The sequence below is a fragment of the Heloderma suspectum genome, chromosome 7, assembly GCF_057233095.1.
Source record: "Heloderma suspectum isolate Gila_16-S chromosome 7, 16-S_ref, whole genome shotgun sequence".
Taxonomy (NCBI): Eukaryota; Metazoa; Chordata; class Lepidosauria; order Squamata; family Helodermatidae; genus Heloderma; species Heloderma suspectum.
This window is the reverse complement of record NC_139464.1, coordinates 25,917,778-25,935,279: the sequence shown is the minus strand read 5'-3', so window position 1 is coordinate 25,935,279 and position 17,502 is coordinate 25,917,778. Positions and strand designations below refer to the sequence as shown.

General features: G+C 44.7%; 1 protein-coding gene across 2 annotated transcripts in view; it reads right to left on the bottom strand.

Moving 5' to 3' along the window:
- Positions 1-7,578, bottom strand: part of LOC146339432 (sodium- and chloride-dependent betaine transporter-like) — a 74,731-nt gene extending 67,153 nt beyond the window's left edge. Inside the window, exon 1 of one of the 2 annotated variants that reach the window (XM_084809358.1) lies at positions 7,426-7,578. The gene's annotated coding sequence lies outside the window, so the exon portion shown is untranslated. Of the gene's footprint in view, positions 1-7,021; positions 7,086-7,425 lie in introns of those variants that run through there. The other variant, XM_084809359.1, reaches the window with a different exon arrangement.
- Positions 7,579-17,502: the final 9,924 nt, after the last annotated feature.

The following is a 17,502-nucleotide window of genomic DNA, read 5'->3' as shown; positions in this document are numbered from 1 at the left end:
AAAAGGGTGGGAAAAGCAGTACTGGGGTACAATCTCAAAAACGACAGAATGATCTCAGTATGAATCCAAGGCAACCATTCAACATCACAGTAATTCAAGTCTATGCCCCAACCACTGAGGCCGACGAAGCTGAGGTTGATCGGTTCTACAACACCTTCTAGAACTAACACCAAAAAAAGATGTCCCTTTCATCATAGGGGATTGGAATGCTAAAGTAGGAAGTCAAGAAATCACCGGGATAACAGGCAAGCATGGCCTTGGTGTACAAAATGAAGCAGGACAAAGGCTAATAGAGTTTTGTCAAGAGAACAGGCTGATCATAGCAAACACTCTTTTCCAACAGCACAAGAGGCAACTCTACACATGGACATCACCAGATGGTCAATATCGAAATCAGATTGATTATGTACTTTGCAGCCAAAGATGGAGAAGCTCTATACAGTCAGTAAAAACAAGACCTGGAGCGGACTGTGGCTCAGATCATGAGCTTCTTGTTGCAAAATTTCGGCTTAAATGGAAGAACATAGGGAAAACCACTAAATCATTCAGGTATGACCTAAATCATATCCCTTATGAATTTACAGTGGAGGTGAGGAATAGATTTCAGGGATTAGACCTGATAGACAGAGTGCCTGAGGAACTATGGATGGAGGTCCATAACATTGTTCAGGAGGCAGCAACTCAATCCATCCCAAAGGAAAAGAAATACAAGAAAGCAAAGTGGCTGTCTGATGAGGCTTTACAAGTAGCTGAGGAAAGACGAGAAGCGAAAAGCAAGGGAGAAAGGGGAAGATATACCCAACTGAATGCAGAGTTCCAGAGAATAGCAAGGAGAGACAAGAAGGCCTTCTTAAATGAACAATGCAAAGAAATCGAGGAAAACAATAGAATAGATGTGCAAACACATGGGAAAGACTAGAGATCTTTTCAAGAAAATCAGAGATTTCAAGGGAACGTTTTGTGCAAAGACGGGCATGATAAAGGACAAAGAAGGCAGGGACCTAACAAAAGCAGATGAGATTAAGAAGAGGTGGAAAGAATACACAGAAGAACTATACAGGAAAGATCTTAATGTCCCTGATAGCCATGATAGTGCGGTCACTGAACTTGAGCTGGACATCCTCGAGAGTGAAGTCAAGTGGGCCTTAGGAAGCATTACTAACAACAAAGCTAGCAGAGATGACAGTCTTCCAGCTGAGCTATTTAAAATCCTAAAAGATGAAGCTGTTAAAGTGCTGCACTCAATATGCCAGCAAATTTGGAACACTCAACAGTGGCCACAAGGATGGAAAAGGTCAGTTTACATTCCAATTCCAAAGAAGGGCAATGCCAAGGAGTGTTCAAACTAGGGATGGACTAAAGTCCCTTACCTTATCCCGCAGCTTGCTTCGCGAAATTCTGGCCGGGGGGGAGGCGCCCTGTCCCTCTGGCCGCGAATCTCGTCTCCTGCCGGGACGCAAATGGCGGCAGCCATAGCTGCCGCCGTTTGCGTCCCTGCAGTCAGCCGTGATAGGCTACGTAAATCCTTACGTAGCCTATCACGGCTGACTTTGGAAAAGAAAAAAAAATTTTTTTACGTAGCCTATCACGTTTTTGTTTTTTTTACTGGGAAATGGCAGCGCCAGCGCCAGGGACATTTGCCAAAGGTAAGTCCCATTCCGGGGGGCGGGGGGGCAGACTGTTTCTCCACCAATTTCGGGGGGCTGAATGCGTTGGCATTCGGCCTCCCGGAGATTCGTGGAGAAATTCTCCGCCATCCCTAGTTCAAACTACCGTACAATTGCACTCATTTCACATGCCAGCAAGGTTATGCTCAAAATCCTACAAGCTAGGCTTCAGCAGTATGTGAACCGAGAACTACCGGAAGTACAAGCGGGGTTCCAAAGAGGCAGAGGAAGTAGAGATCAAATCGCCAACATTCGCTGGATCATGGAGAAAGCAAGAGAATTCCAGAAAAACGTCTATTTCTGCTTCATTGACTACGCTAAAGCCTTTGATTGTGTGGATCACAACAAACTGTGGCAAATGCTTAAAAAGATGGGAGTACCAGACCACCTTACCTGTCTCCTGAGAAACCTGTACAAGGGTCAAGAAGCAACAGTAAGAACCAGACATGGAACAACCAAGTGGTTAAAAATTGGGAAAGGAGTACAACAAGGCTGCATATTGTCGCCCTGCTTATTTAATTTATATGCAGAGTACATCATGAGAAATGCCAGGTTGGATGAATCACAGGTAGGAATTAAGATTGCCGGGAGAATTATCAACAACCTCAGATATGCCCTAATGGCAGAAAGCAAAGAGGATCTAAAGAGCCTCTTGTTGAGGGTGAAAGTGGAGAGTGCAAAAGCTGGTTTGAAACTCAACATTAAAAAAATGAAGATCATGGCATCTGGCCCCATCACTTCCTGGCATATAGAAGGGGAAGAAATGGAAGCAGTGACAGATTTTTTTTTCTTGGGCTCCAAGATCACTGCAGACGGTGACTGTAGCCATGAAATTAAAAGACACTTGCTCCTTGGGAGGAAAGCTATGGCAAACCTAGACAGCATAGTAAGAAGCAGAGACATTACCTTGCCGACAAAAGTCCGTCTAATCAAAGCTATGGTTTTCCCAGTAGTAACGTATGGCTGTGAGAGCTGGACTATAAGGAAGGCTGTGCGCTGAAGAATTGATGTTTCGAACTGTGATGCTGGAGAAGACTCTTACGAGTCCCCTGGACTGCAAGGAGGTCAAATCAGTCAATCCTAAAGGAAATCAACCCTGAGTGCTCATTGGAAGGACAGATACTGAAGCTGAAGCTCCAGTATTTTGGCCACCTAATGCGAAGAGAAAACTCTCTGGAAAAGACCCCGATGCTGGGAAAGACTGAAGGCAAAAGGAGAAGGGGACGGCAGAGGATGAGACGGCTGGATAGCATCACCGATGCAATGAATATGAACTTGAGCATGCTCCGGGAGAGAGCGCAGGACAGAAAGGCCTGGCGTGCTATGGTCCATGGGGTCACGAAGAGTCGGACATGACTTAACAGCTGAACAACAACCAAATTTCATTGGGAAATCGCTGCTTTTTCCCTTTGCCTAGCAAGTGCTAATGATGTTGATCTAGCCTCAGTTTATGCTAGTAAATTGGATACTACTCTATAATTTAAGTAGAAAGATAATACATCTTGTCATAGTGGACAAGATGGTGACTAAGTAGCCTGCATGCCTGCTCAGTCTGCTGTTGATAGGGAACATCAAGGCCCCCATTCTCCCTTCCTTTTCATGTTGGACTGGGTAGCCCTTCAAATGGAGACTGCTTTCAAAGCAGAGACTAAAAGTAGGACACAGGCAGTGGAGGCTGGTGGCTCAGGTGTCAGTGGGACACTGAATCCATTCCAGGTTTCAGTCAGAACTCTAAAGGAGCTATCCAAGCACCTTGGATAGCTCCTTTAGATTTCTGACTGGTTCTGACTGAAACCCAGGGCGGATTCAGGATCCCATGGACATGAGAGCCACCAGCTTCCACTGGACACAGGGACACTCTACACACAGCTGACACCCCCACCCTCCTCCATGGCTACAGCTGTGGGCTTGTGTGTGGCTTTTGTTTCATGTATAGAGGTTAGTTACTGCAGAGCCCTATACTCTAGATAGAGTAAAATCCCTAATGTAAAGCAGGGGACCTGAGCAAAAGATAACAGGATGATGTTAAAACTGCACCATAGGATCATTAATTAAAATTCATTCATTTATTCATTCATTCATTCATTAAAATTGTACCACTATGCACACTCACTTGGGAGTAAGCCCCACTGAACTCAGTAGCACCGACATTTGAGTAAACATGTATATGGGAAAATGCACAAAATAGTGTTCCCTACCATAACTATTGGTGTTCCAACAGGGCTACCCTGAACAGGATTACATGTATATCATTTTTACCTAGTGCTTCTGCTTAAACAGGCCCTCACGGCAGCTTACAAACAATAAAAATAATCTATTAAATAATCAAATCTTACAAAATGGGAAACTACAAGATACTAAAAGAAATAATACTATTGAGGCCAGCAATTAAGCTACAGTTCTCATCTTAGCTCAACGTAGCCCTAAGTAAAATAAAAGTGTTTTAGGTCGTAATCCTGTACACACTTACCTAGGAGTGAGTCCCATTGAACTTAAGGTGGCTTATGTCTGAGTAGAAAAGCATAGCATTGCACTCTTAGGATGCAATCCTATAGCTACTTACCTGAGGGTAAGCCACATTGGACTCAATGGGACTTACTTTGAGTAGACATGCACTGTCAATCTGTTCTATGACTATATTCACTGTTTGTGAATATAAATATGGATATGGCAGTAGGGTGTTTTTTCCCCTTTTTTTCTGTTGCTCAGTTAGAAGTATGGCTGATGTGGAATTCCTGAACCTTTGGTTTGGCAAAAGAAAAAAGAAGGGGAGAAAAACCCTGTTCCAGAGGATAACATTGGCTGGAATGAGAACATCAAGAATCCACTCTGAACTGAGACAGTGAGTAGTACTGGCCTAGCTACCTATAGTTCCCAGTGGTGGACCATAGGAATTTTTCTGAATGGTTGCCAAACCGCTGCTGATACAAGCAAGCACAGATAAGAAAGTCAATTTGCTAAGCACTCAACACATTTAAGGTTGATCCCAAATGATACCAGGCCAACTTAATATCTCTGCCTGGATTTCTCTGGAAGCAACTCTTTTCACCAGTGTTCAGAACAGGCTTGCCAGGGCCGGCTGTGGTACAATTCCAGTGGTAAAGTCCAAGGTTTAGCCTCTTGGATCAGAAATTGCTGCTGGAAGGGCTATAGAACTGTGTTTACAACTGCAACATTAAACTTTATAGATAAGGAAGTTCTTTGATGAACTTAATATTATCTCCTACATGCTCACTTTCAGACAGATCTACAGATGCACCAATAAAACAACACATGTATTGATGTGAGCACATAGATGTGCAAACACATGGGCATAGAGACCTATGGAAATCAGCCTTTTCCAAAGTAAGATCCAGAATTAAAGTTTGGGCATAATCCTATACATGAGTTACTCCCAGGTCCTACTGAACTCAGTGGGGCTTACCTTTGAGTAGACATGTATGGGATTGCACTAATAAGAACTTCTGAGTTAATTCACCCAATAATTCTATTCAAGGCTTGGTGCTTATGGCAAATACATATGCATCATCACTTGAATCAAATTATTCCAGGAAGGAACAACCTGTGATTCTGCATCACACAGCTTCCTTAAGATAAGTCAAAGGACAGCATTTGTAATCTTGTAATTTGTACTTGGAATCCAAGATTCACTTTACAATTCTGTACATGTCTCTGCTGAAGCAAGTACCATTGAGTTAAAGGCTTGTAGCCTTAGATGATCATTTGTCACAGCTATGGTGAATCACAGCAAGGGATAGTATGCAGCTTAACTTCAGGCAGAATAAAATTGCCCCATAGGTTCATAATCGATTCAGTTAGATTAGGGTCAAAGGCTCTCATTCTTATCTACTGAGCATAAAGTCCATTATCCAACCATGTGTCTCTCATAAGGATGCTGGAGGAATTCAGTTTTTATGATTTCCGAGGTGAACTGATTGGATCTGCAACTCCCAGACTAAATGTGTGGATTAGAACATAATTATCCTCTGGAGCCTGCACTTTTTCAGATTTTGCAATCCAGATGCAGTTTTCAGCTCAAAAAATGCACCAATATGCATTTTGAAATGTGTGTTTTATAATGAAACACATATATGAATGTGTAGATTTAGATAAAATTATTTTAGAAAGGCATGGTTTATGAGAAAATGCATTCAAAAATGCATGCTTATATATACATTTTTGTGCAGTTTTTTGTTTTTTTTTTAAATTGCACATTAATGCAGAAATAGGACAGAATAAACTTTGGAATGAACCTGTGCAAAACTGACATGAACCAGAAACAAACTGATCTGCCCATGCCTAGTCCCTAACGCTATTGTTACCAGCCTAAGGTTGAAACCGTGTTTCCTAACAAGTCGCCTGTGCCTTTAACATCAGTGTGACAGGCAGAAGTTCAAAGGAAAAGCTTTCCCCCATCACTGCCTCTCTATGCCGGGAAGACGCAGCTGGGGCGCAGGAAGCTGTGCAGAAGGTGGGGAGGTAATGACCTTATTTATTTGGTTATTTGTTACATTTATATCCTGCCTCAAGGAGCCAAAGGCAGCGTACATGGTCCCCCTCCTCTCCAATATATCCTCACAACAACCCTGTGAGGTGGGTTAGGCTGAGAGTGAGTGACTGGCCTGAAGTCACCCAGTGAGCTTCATGACTGAGTGAGGACTAGAACCCGCGGAGTCCCGGTTCGACACTGTAACCGCTACAACATATTGGCTCTCTCTTATCACTAGATAGACATCACTTTTCTCTTCCTGAGCGCATTTCAGGCCAAGATAGATATCCCTCTAACGCTCCCTGCACGGTGTTCATTGGCAACACCCTCCACTCCTTGCAGGGAGGCCCCCAGCCTGGACGCTGGGCGAGCACTGCTTTCGGATCTAATTCGGAGTCCACATTCACGACATTCTCCTCACACGGGCTGAGGCTCCTGAAACCATTTTCCCCTGGCAAGGCTCCTGTGCCCTTAACCTCTGTGTGACAGGCAGAAGTTCAAAGGAGAAGCGTTCTCCCCCAGCGCTGCCTCTCCACGCTGCTGCAAGGAGCTTGCTTTCGCGGCGGGAAGAAAATGTGTCAGCGAAAAATGCGACGTCTCAACCCCAGTTGAACGTAACCGCATTCCTGGAGAGTGCCCCCCCCCCCCGTCTTCTCTGCTTTGTTTCACGACCCTCTCCCTGCCCGTTTTGCACATGGCTTGTCTCCGTCACCGCCTCTCACTCCACACACACGCACGCACACCTCTTCTCTCCCCGCTTCCTCTCCATCTCTGTTGCCGCCGCTGGCTTCCTCGCCCCTCCCTGGCACACAGCTGTGCAGATAGCCCCGTCGTGTCCGTGGCCGCCCACCCGTGACCCATTCACCTCACGGGCTGCGTCTCCAGCCTCGCGCCTGCATGGCTCGTGGCCCTCCTGGCATCACCTTCCTCGGGACAAGGGGTGGAAAGGCATGCCAGGAAAACCCCACTGGCGGTTCCCTCAAGGCCAGCCCATTTTCTCTCATTCTCTGAGGCTTCAGACTGAACAGACCTAGGAGGAAGCCCTTCTCAACACAGTGACACCTCAGAGAACACATGTGTAGGACTGCACCGTGGGTTAAAATTATGTCATCTCCCTCTCCCTTCTAAATATATATATATACCCTTCTGCCACAAAGCCTTGCTGGTATCAGTACAACATCCCATGCTACTTGGCTCGCTCTCGCTCTCTCAGACTTCTGACTGAAGGGCACCAAACAAACCTGACAGAGAAATTGAAAAGGCACCCACCTCAGCTCCCACAGGGAGCTCCGTCTTCTCCCACTAAGTCACTGGAAAACCAGTTGGGGAATACAATGGAAAACAGACAAGTCCAGGGCCACCGGGAGAGACAAAGTTGGCTGAGCAAACAATCCCTCCCCTCTTCTCTTTCTCTCCACCTCCTTTCCCTCCCCTTCCACCAGATATTCCAAACAAATTATCACCAGAAGTTCTCTTGTGGGTGGAAGGTTAGGAGAGGAGGGGAGGGGAGGGGAGGGGAGGGGAGGAGAGGGGGGGGGTTCTTTCTGAATGGGAGGGAGGGGGAGAGACCAAACTCCCAAATCTCCTTAGAATATTCCTCGTTATGAAACAATGAGAGAGCGGGCGGGTGGGAATGATGCCAGTAGGCAGGCCAAAAATGTGAACATTTCACAATACCAAGGGGGAGTTTTATACACATGGGACTATTTGGACACTGGAGTCTTTAACGTACTTATTAGAAAGTTAACTCAGTGGGGCTTGTGTCCAAGAAAACAGGCATAGGAGTTGGTTGTGAATGAATGTGTGTGTGCGTGTACACGCACGAGAGAGAGCATGTGTCAGTGTGTACATGACATTTCCTGCATCTTTAACATCTGCTTTCTTTGTTTCATTCGTATTGCCCACCCTCCCTCCTCCAAAAAGCTCACAGATGATTTTAGCCTGGCAACAAGGCTGTGCAGTAGATTAGGCAGAGACACAGCAACTTTGCCCAAGGCTACTGGCTGAGCTTCAGAGCTGACTGTGGATTGAAACTGGGTTTCCCCAAGTACAAGTCCAACACTCTAGCCGCACAGAAACCTGCTTTCACAACAGTAAAGACATAAAACCTGCTTTCGCTGTTAAAAGCGTGGGCTTCTGCATTTTCTCCTGCATTGCCAACATTCACGTGTGCGTAGCAACAGTATGCAAGAGACCCGTGATGCTTTTAAGGTGGGGTGCAGAAAACTCCATGAATTAAAGTGAACCAACCTCTAGCAGACTGCAGTACTGGTGGGTCAAGTCAGGAACTACAAACAGGTCATCCCTCAACCTGAGTTGGGTCACAGGAATGACATCAGCACCATTTTATTTTTATTTGGTTTAGGGGGGCAGCAAGAGGTTGAGAGTATGGGTTAGGTACCTGAAGGAATGTCAGTGCCCATTCCAACTTGCCCATGCATAGAGGTCATCATCAGAAACATGAGGTAAGGCAGGTAGTGACTAGAGAGAGTCTTCTCAGGCAGTGCCAGCTCCAGGTTTTTTAGGGCCTTGGGCAAGACCCTCCATGGGCACCCCTCCCTCAGTGAGTCTACTTTCTCACTGCCATTGTCACCAGCTGCTATTGCTCCTCAACTGCTTTCTCAGTGTTGCTGCTTGCTTGCTTGACAGGCAGAGAGCCAGTGAGCAAATAGGCAGTGACATCTACTACTACTTCTCACTACCACTGCTGTCTGGGCCAGAGCAAGAGGCAGGTGAACAAGCAAGCTGTAATGGTGAAAAGGAGGAGCAACTCCAGAGTGTTCTTGTCAGTGGTCCCCTGCCAGGGAGCAGATCCTCAGCAGGTCCCAGCCATGCCTACCCTTTACACGGGCCCTGTTCTCAGTGTTGGTGCTCCATTTGTGGAATTCACTCCACAGAGAGGCCTGCCTGGTGCTAGCATTATTATCCTTTTGGTACTAGGCAAAGGTATTTTTATTCTCCCAGGCTTTTCAATGAATTTTAGGTTAAAAACCCGTGGCCCCTGGAGGGCACCCCAGGGGCTATAGGTTTTTTTGGATCTCCCACACTTAGGGTGGAGAGCTCCACCCTCAGAGAGGGAAACCTGACTTCGCAAGCCTCCTCTGTAAAGCTGCAGAAAGGTCCACAAAGGGAGGCATTCTGGGGCTCTGCCAGGAGAGGCTATGGATCTGCATAATCCAAAGCCCTCCCATGCCCCTGGAATGGGGAAAAGAACTATGCCAGGCCTGGGGTTGGTGTAGCTCATTTCCCTCTCACTGAAATCAGTGGGAGGGAAACTGGTTAAGAAAAAAGGAAAAGAGAAAGGAAAAATGCCACTTCTCCTTTCCTTCTAAGGCCCTAATGCCTGCATGGCAAGCTGCAGCTCTTACAATTCCCTCTTCTGTGCAACGCTGTGCAACGCTGCAGTTTCAGCAACCAATGGGCTGGTGGGGCGCTTGTGTAGCTGGTGGGCAGACTTTGGCAGTGGGTGCAGCAGCAGGGAGTCCATCAACAGCACTGTTCTGAGTACCCATTGGACTCTGGCACAGGGCCTGCATGTATAGTTAACACTGAAACCTGTCTCATGTTGTAATGAAAGGGAGGCCTCTGTGTGGAAAGGCTGTCCCTGAAAAGCTCCTGGTTCTTTATTATGGGATACATTGTGGGATGGGCAGAGCAATCCTAAGTGGGGAGTGAATCCGCCATTTCGGAAGCAATGCTGGATCATGCTCACTGGGGGGAGGGGTGTGTGAAGATCATTTCCCCCCCAAAACAGGCTCAGTAGATCTTTGTTGTGTTTAATTCCCTCCCCTTGCATTGAAATGAATGGGGGAGAAAAAAATTAACTGCCTGGTGTAGATCATGGGACTAATCCTGGGGCCTCTAGAAGGAAAGAATGGGCTTTGTTTGCAGCAGATCCAAGGACCCCTCCGAAATGCCCTCAACATGACCCTGGAATGCCCCAGCTGTCGCACTAGGGAGATCAGACTACACCCTCTTTCTTATGTTTTCGTTGGGCAGTGAAGACTATATTTTCCCATCCGGGTTTTTTGTATGTGTGGTTTTTTAATGTTGTTTTCTGTTTTTATTGGCATGAATGTCCCAGCTTTTATTGTTATTTTATTGTTATGATGCATTCATTTTATTCTGCTTTTACAGCTGTTTTTATCTGAATGGGGTATATTGCCTCAAGCACCTAGTGAGGCACCCAGAGGGGGATCTATAAATATGTAAAATAAATACATAAAACTACCACCATCAGCAGAATCACACCCGTGAAGCTTTCTGTGGGCCACCAGCACAGGGGCACATCCACCCCATCCAAAATCTCTCCTGCCACTAGATCTGCAGGTTAGGACTGCACTGTTACTTCCAAATATACGTGCATAACTTTATTTTGCAGAAGTTATAAATCTGTATGTTTTTATTGTCACATATTCTCTTCTCCCATACTCATGTTTTAAAGCTTTCAGAATTCAGTACTGCAAACTAGTAAATATGTGACATTAAATTCCTACATCAGACCTAGAAGATCGTGGCAGACAAAATCAGTATCATTGACAGCAGGTAACCCTCATTCCATAGTAATTTGGTGCAATTCCTGAATCTTTTACACACGATGAAGACATTGTGTGGTCTATTTGGTAAACATATCACTGTGGGGTGCGTGTCTGGGTTACTCCTGAAGTGTAATCACCCTTGACTTTGTCACTTGCAGAAGAAAGCTATGCATTTATAGTCAGATTATAACAGGAGCTCTTCCCTATAGGAAAAAGGTGTCCATTGCTGATGGAATTCAGGTAAACCTACTATATCCATTTCCTGATTCAAGCAATACCTTTAATAAGGTTTCCAAACAATACAACTTTGTATGATAGTTATACAAATCTCTATTGTTGTCATTCGATGTCCTCATCCCTCAAATCACACCTGTTGAGCTAAGTCTACCAAACTAACCTGTTTATTCTTCCAACTGGCTTGATTAATCAGTGAATTGATAGGTGGCTATCATGTGCAAATGTTCTTAAGGCAGGACAGAGTGCAGAAGGAGCCAAATTTAATTAACATTCTTCTGGCCAACATAGGTTTTGCATTCACTGTCTGGATGATGAGACCAATTTAAGCCCCACATGTGAAAATACTCTGATTTATAGTACAAACATAAGTCACAATCTGATTAAACTTCTCTAAAGCCCATTGATCTCAATGGGAGAATGAGGTATGTGTTTAGTGATTTGTCCTGTTTACCAAATTTAAACCCACCTTTCTGTTCAAAAGCCCCCAAAGCAACTACCAGATTATTGGAATGAAGAGGATTTACAAGTACGTAATTTTGGTTAGATTTTGCCCTATATTTGTATCACATGGTTCCTCCAAGGAAATCAGGACACTGTACATGAATTTATCCTCACAATAATCCTGTGAAGTTGTCTAGGTTGAGAGTAGTAGCCACCCAAGGAACTTCATGGCTGATCAGAGATTTGAACCTAGATTTCCCCAATCCAAAACTAATGCTCAAGCCACCACACCACACCCAAATGGGGGCTGGATTATCTAAAATGCCCAGCACTCTACAGTTCCTTTTCATGTTGCCTGCAGGTAGTGTGCCAGAATGGCAGAGTAGATTATTAAAAGGAGCACATTTCCTGTTTATCTAATCTGTCAACAAAGGCACTCCCATGCCTTTCTGATTTGATCAATACTTTTACAATATTCCCAATATGTATTATTGTGCATCTTATACAATGCCCATATGGTTCACTGAGCAATCACATCCATTTTATTCTCTTAGCTTCTAACATTCGAGCACCTTCACTATATGCACTTCAATGGATGTTATTAAAAGACAAAAAAATAAGGGTGGTAGTGGAGACTGGCCCAGTTCATATGACCAGAAAGGCAAAACCAAGAAAAACAGGAATTGTATGATGAATACAACAGCTATTCTTTCCAATGGCCAGGATTCAAAGAGCCACACAAGGCACTCTGCATGCTGAAGGAAGCTCTGGGTTTGTGTTTCTAGAACAGCAGTCTATTATGCCAAATGACACAGCACTCTTGAAACTGAGGATATGTTTTTAAAAATCCCACTAGGAACATAGGTAGTTGCCAGGTCAGGCTGGAAACTGGTGGTTCTGATTTTGGTGGGGCTGTGAATCCATTCTGGGTTTCAGTCAGAACCAGACAGAACTCTAAAGGAGCTATCCAAGGTGCTGAACCCTATCCCCAAAGGTCTTCTGACTGCCTTCATGCCAATAAGCCTGGGCTTATATACCTATAGTCCAGTTGTTGACTAGTCCACTCTGACTAACTCTACCAAAACACGTGATCTTCCTATTCTGATACAATGAGGTTGCAGGTGTACGAACATTCATTTCAGCAGTCCAAACAATATCTTCACCCATCTGGAAGTTCCTTCACCCTTGAGAGTGCATCATGCCTTATCTGTTTCAGATGGTTCGGTTCTGCCCAGCTCTCTGATGCAACTGCTTACCAAACTTAACCTCAGTGTATATGTCAGGGTGGACACTGAGCCCATAGAATCCCAGAGTAGTTCTGATTCTGAGGAAGAGGAGTCGCTCCTGGGAGAGGAGCACGCTCCTCTTTCCCAGGGCCAACAGCTGACGGAGATTCCTCCCACCAGCATTCCTGGCATAGATAGCAGTCCTGGGAGTGACAGAGCGCAGGAAGCAGACTTGATGGATGCGCGACGCCGACACAGAGAGCGGCGCCAAATGGAGGGCGCGGAAAGGAGGCGTAGTGCCTGGTTGGCGCGCAAACAACGGTTGCTCCCAGAGGATCCAAGGGAAAAGGGGAGGGATTCTCCCTAGCCCTTAAGTTCAGGGTCTGCCAGTGGTTCCCTTTCAAACGGGGACCAACTGTTCCAACATAGGGCATAGGTACTCTGCTGCTCATATCTAGTTGCTAACAGTAGAGTTGCTAAGTTGTAAAAGAGGAATAAAGCTTTGAAAAGAATCCCTTTGTCTGTGTCTGGACTTGGCTACTGGATTAGACTGAGAGAGGCCTCCAAGGAGCCCTTGACAGTATACTTGTGCATGTGTCTACGACACAGAGAGTTTTATAAGTTCATCTGCAGTAAACAAGCTTTATTATGGAAAAGCACATCCAGGGAAAATTGCCGCAAAATGTTAGTTTGAACTCCCCCTCGTTTCTTCAATGGTCAATTGAACAGATGGTCACAGACCATTCACATGGGCATGACGTAGGCAGCAACCAAGCAATGCTGACAAGTGAAGTGTGAGCCTGCAGCCCAGTTACTAATCCATGGGGTTGCTGTGGCTCTGCTGGGTGAGGTAGTAGCAGACCGGCTTCTCTCCTGTGGGGCAGATTCTGCAGACTCGCGGACCAGTTTTCTAACCTTCCCAAATTTTGCACAAATTTTGTTGTTGAAAATATGCAAAATAAAAAAAAAACCCAGCCAAAACTGTGCATTTCCCCCATAGGCTAACATGTGAAAATGTGCATTTGTGGGGAAATTTGTGCACTTTGCACATATACATTTGCATAATTGCACATTTTATTTATTTATTTATTTATTTATTTATCGTTAAATTTATTAATCGCCCATCTGGCTGGTCATGCAAATTTGCAAAAAATGCAATTTGCAAACATCTGGAAACAAAAAAAAAAATCCAATTCCATGGATGGGCGGATGATGGAACAAAAGGCGCCTGACAATCCGCAAAACACAGAGGGAATGGATTTTACACAATCCGTGCATCCCTACTTGTTACTGAAATCTCTGCTTGGATCTCTGACCAAAGGTCTTGAGACCTTTCTGAACCATTCATCCCTACCCAGCCCACATTTACAAAGGCCTGATAGCCAATTTGCTCTGCTGTGGAGGAAATACTTAAGAAAAGAAATAACTCTGTATCTTCCTGCATCTCTGGAAGTTCTAGCATATCTTCTGTTGGCAACTGGGACTATTTCACTGCATTTTTATTTTTAGGTCCTGACCAGTACTTAATTGTAAAATCAGAGGTTGCAGGGCAAGACAGCCAGTTGTGGTAGTGGTTTGTGGTAGAGAATCAGTGTGGGGTAGTGATTAGAGTTTTGGACTGGGATTCTAGAGATCCAGATCTAGTCCCCAGTCAGCCATGAAGCTCTCCAGATGATTTGGGCCAATCACTGACTCTCAGCCTGACCTACCTCATAGGCTTGTTGTGAAGATAAGCTGGAGAGAAGGATGACCATGTAAGCTGCCCTGGGTTCCTTGAAAGAGCAAAAACAGTGGGATATAAATGTAATTAATTAATTAATTAATTAATTAATAGAATTGTAAAGGTGTTTAATTTTTATTAATGATTACCTATTGTATTATTGATCGTATTTTTAAGATACACCAATTTAATGTATGTCTTAAAAATTTTATGTATATATATAAAATGTATTTTATGTGTCAAGTTGATATGACCATAACGGTTAAATAAATACTTACATGTATAATAAATAAATAAATGTTTACTCAGAAGTAAAATCCCATGCGATTGAAGCCTCAGCATCCCGTTTGTAAATGCTCTCCAAGGCTACTCCCCTGCAAAAATTAATATGTTTTCCCCTTTTGCATTATTTAAAACTACCTGGGTATTTAATTTGAACCCAGACCTTTGTAACTCAAAAGTCATATGGTGTAATTCACCTATATACTGTTATGGCCACCCCAGTTCTCCAGACAGTGATGTGTTCCAGGGGTTCCAGTGCTTGCTGAATACCTAGGTTTGTTTTCCTTTGGAAGGAAGTCACAGGAGGCTAATGGAATTTTGTAATCTTTGTGTTTTCTTTACAAATACACCGATTGGGTTCACAGCAACACTCCAAAGTTCACTGCTCCCCCACCAGATTTCTAGGGCATCAGCCAACACCTTCAGATCCAAGCAGAGAGGAACTCTGCCCCCTGTCTCTCTTTTAGTCAGATCATCCCAGAGTGCAGGACACAGAAGAATGGGCTCAAGTTACAGGAAGCCAGATTCCGGCTGAACATCAGGAAGAACATCCTGACTGTTAGAGCAATACGACAATGGAACCAATTCCCTAGGGAGGTGGTGGGCTCTCCCATGCTGGAGGCATTCAAGAGGAGGCTGGACAGCCATCTGTCGGGGATGCTCTGACTTGGATTCCTGCACTGAGCAGGGCATTGGACTCGATTGCCTTGTAGGCCCCTTCCAACCCTACTAGTCTAGGATTCTATGATCTGTCTCCCAAAAAAACCCTGCCAGACTAATCTTTTGTTTCCTGCTTAGGAAACAGAGATCTTGATCAATACATTCCTTAGGGAGGACGGAGGAAGAGGCATCCTATTAAGATATTTGCTGGCCATTGGATAAGGACAGCCATCAGCTAATCTCCATAATGTACAGGCTGCCAAGTTGAACTTGTTCAACCGGGTTGACCATTTTAGCAGTTGGAGAACCTCAAGAGGCCATCCATCCATATGTGCCAACAATGTGATGTGGCTGCAAAAAAGGCAAATGCTTGGGCTGCATTAATAGAAGTACAGCTTCCAAATCACGTGAAGTACTAGTTCCCCTCTACACAGCACTGGTTAGGCCTCATCTCGAGTACTGTGTCCAGTTCTGGGCACCACACTTTTAAGAAGGATGCAGACAAATTGGAGAGGGTTCAGAGGAGGGCAATGAAGATGATCAGGGGTCTGGAAACATAGCCCAAACGGGAGAGAAGGCAAGAACTGGGCATGTTTAGCTTTGAGAAGAGAAGGCTGAGGGGAGATATGATAGCGCTTTTCATGTACGATATGTTAAAAATACATATCACTGCACAGAAATACAGTAGGATGAGCTTGGTAGCCCCATTGAGAGCACCTGCATTAAAATAAATGGAGCAAAGAATAAAAGGAACCTGGTGGTCGGAGTCTACTACCGGCCACCCAATCAAGGAGAAGACGAGGACGAAACTTTTGAAAAGCAAATAGCCAATGTTTTAAGGAAGCATGATGTAGTAGTAATGGGGGACTTCAATTTCCCCGATAGTTGTTGGGAGTCATATTCTGCAAAACATGGCCCCTCCAGGAAATTCCTGACTTGTGTGGCGGATAACTTCCTTGTACAGATAGTACAGGAAGGAACTAGAGGATCGGCTATCCTTGACTTGATCCTAACCAACAGAGATGACTGAGTGGATAAAGTAGCAGTTACAGGAACTCTGGGGGAAAGTGACCATGTTATACTTGAGTTCTTGGTTCTAAAGGAAGCAAAAGCCGAGTGTAGCCAAATGTGTACCCTGGATTTTAGGAAAGCTGATTTTAGTGATCAGTAAGGTCCCATGGTGAGCGGCTCTAATGAGAAAAGGAGTCCAAGATGAGTGGGAGTTTTTAAAAAAGGAAATTCTCAAGGCACAATTGCAAACAATTCCAACAAGAAGAAAAGGTGGAAGACAACAGAAGAAGCCAATGTGGCTTCACAAAAAACTTAGGGATGACCTGAAAACAAAAAAGGACACATATAGGAAGTGGAAGGAAGGCCAAGCAACAAAGGAAGAGTACAGGCAGGTAGGACAGAATTGCATGGATGGCGTCAGGAAGGCTAAAGCTGAGAAAGAGCTGAGGTTAGTGGGGGATACTAAAAGCAACAAAAAAAAGCTTTCTTCAGCTACGTGCATAGTAAAAGACGGAGGAAAGAAATGGTGGTTCAGCTATTAAATAAGGATGGCAAAATGATAACAGATGACAAAAACAGAAGAGCTCTTCTTCCAAAAGAGGGTCTATGACCCCCCACCCAGCAAAGGTGAAGCACAGGCTGAAGGGTCAGGATTGCAGCTTGAGATCAGTAGGCATATGGTCAAGGAACACTTTGAGTTAGTTTGATTACTTTGAATGGGTTCAAATCTCCAGGGCCAGATGAACTGCACCCTAGATTAATAAAGGAACTGGCAGAAGAACTCTCAGAACCACTGTCTCTTATCTTTAAGAAATCATGGAGGACGGGTGAAGTGCCAGATGACTGGAGGAGGGCTAATGTTGTCCCTATCTTCAAAAAGGGCCAAAAGGAGGAACCTGGGAACTACAGACCAGTCAGTCTGACATCAATCCTTGGGGAAATTCTGGAGCAGATGATAAAGCAATCCATCTGTAAGCGCCTTGAAAACAATGCAGTGATTACTCGAAGCCAACATGGATTTGTCAAGAACAAATTCTGCAAGACGAGTCTGATCTTGTTTTTTGATCAAGTCACCTCCCTCGTGGACTGTGGGAATGCTGTGGACATAATATACCTCAACTTCAGCAAAGCTTTCGACAAAGTGCCCCGTGATATCCTGATGAGCAAACTAGCTCAATGTGGGCTAGATGAAACAATGATCCGGTGGATCCACAGTTGGCTACAGAATCGG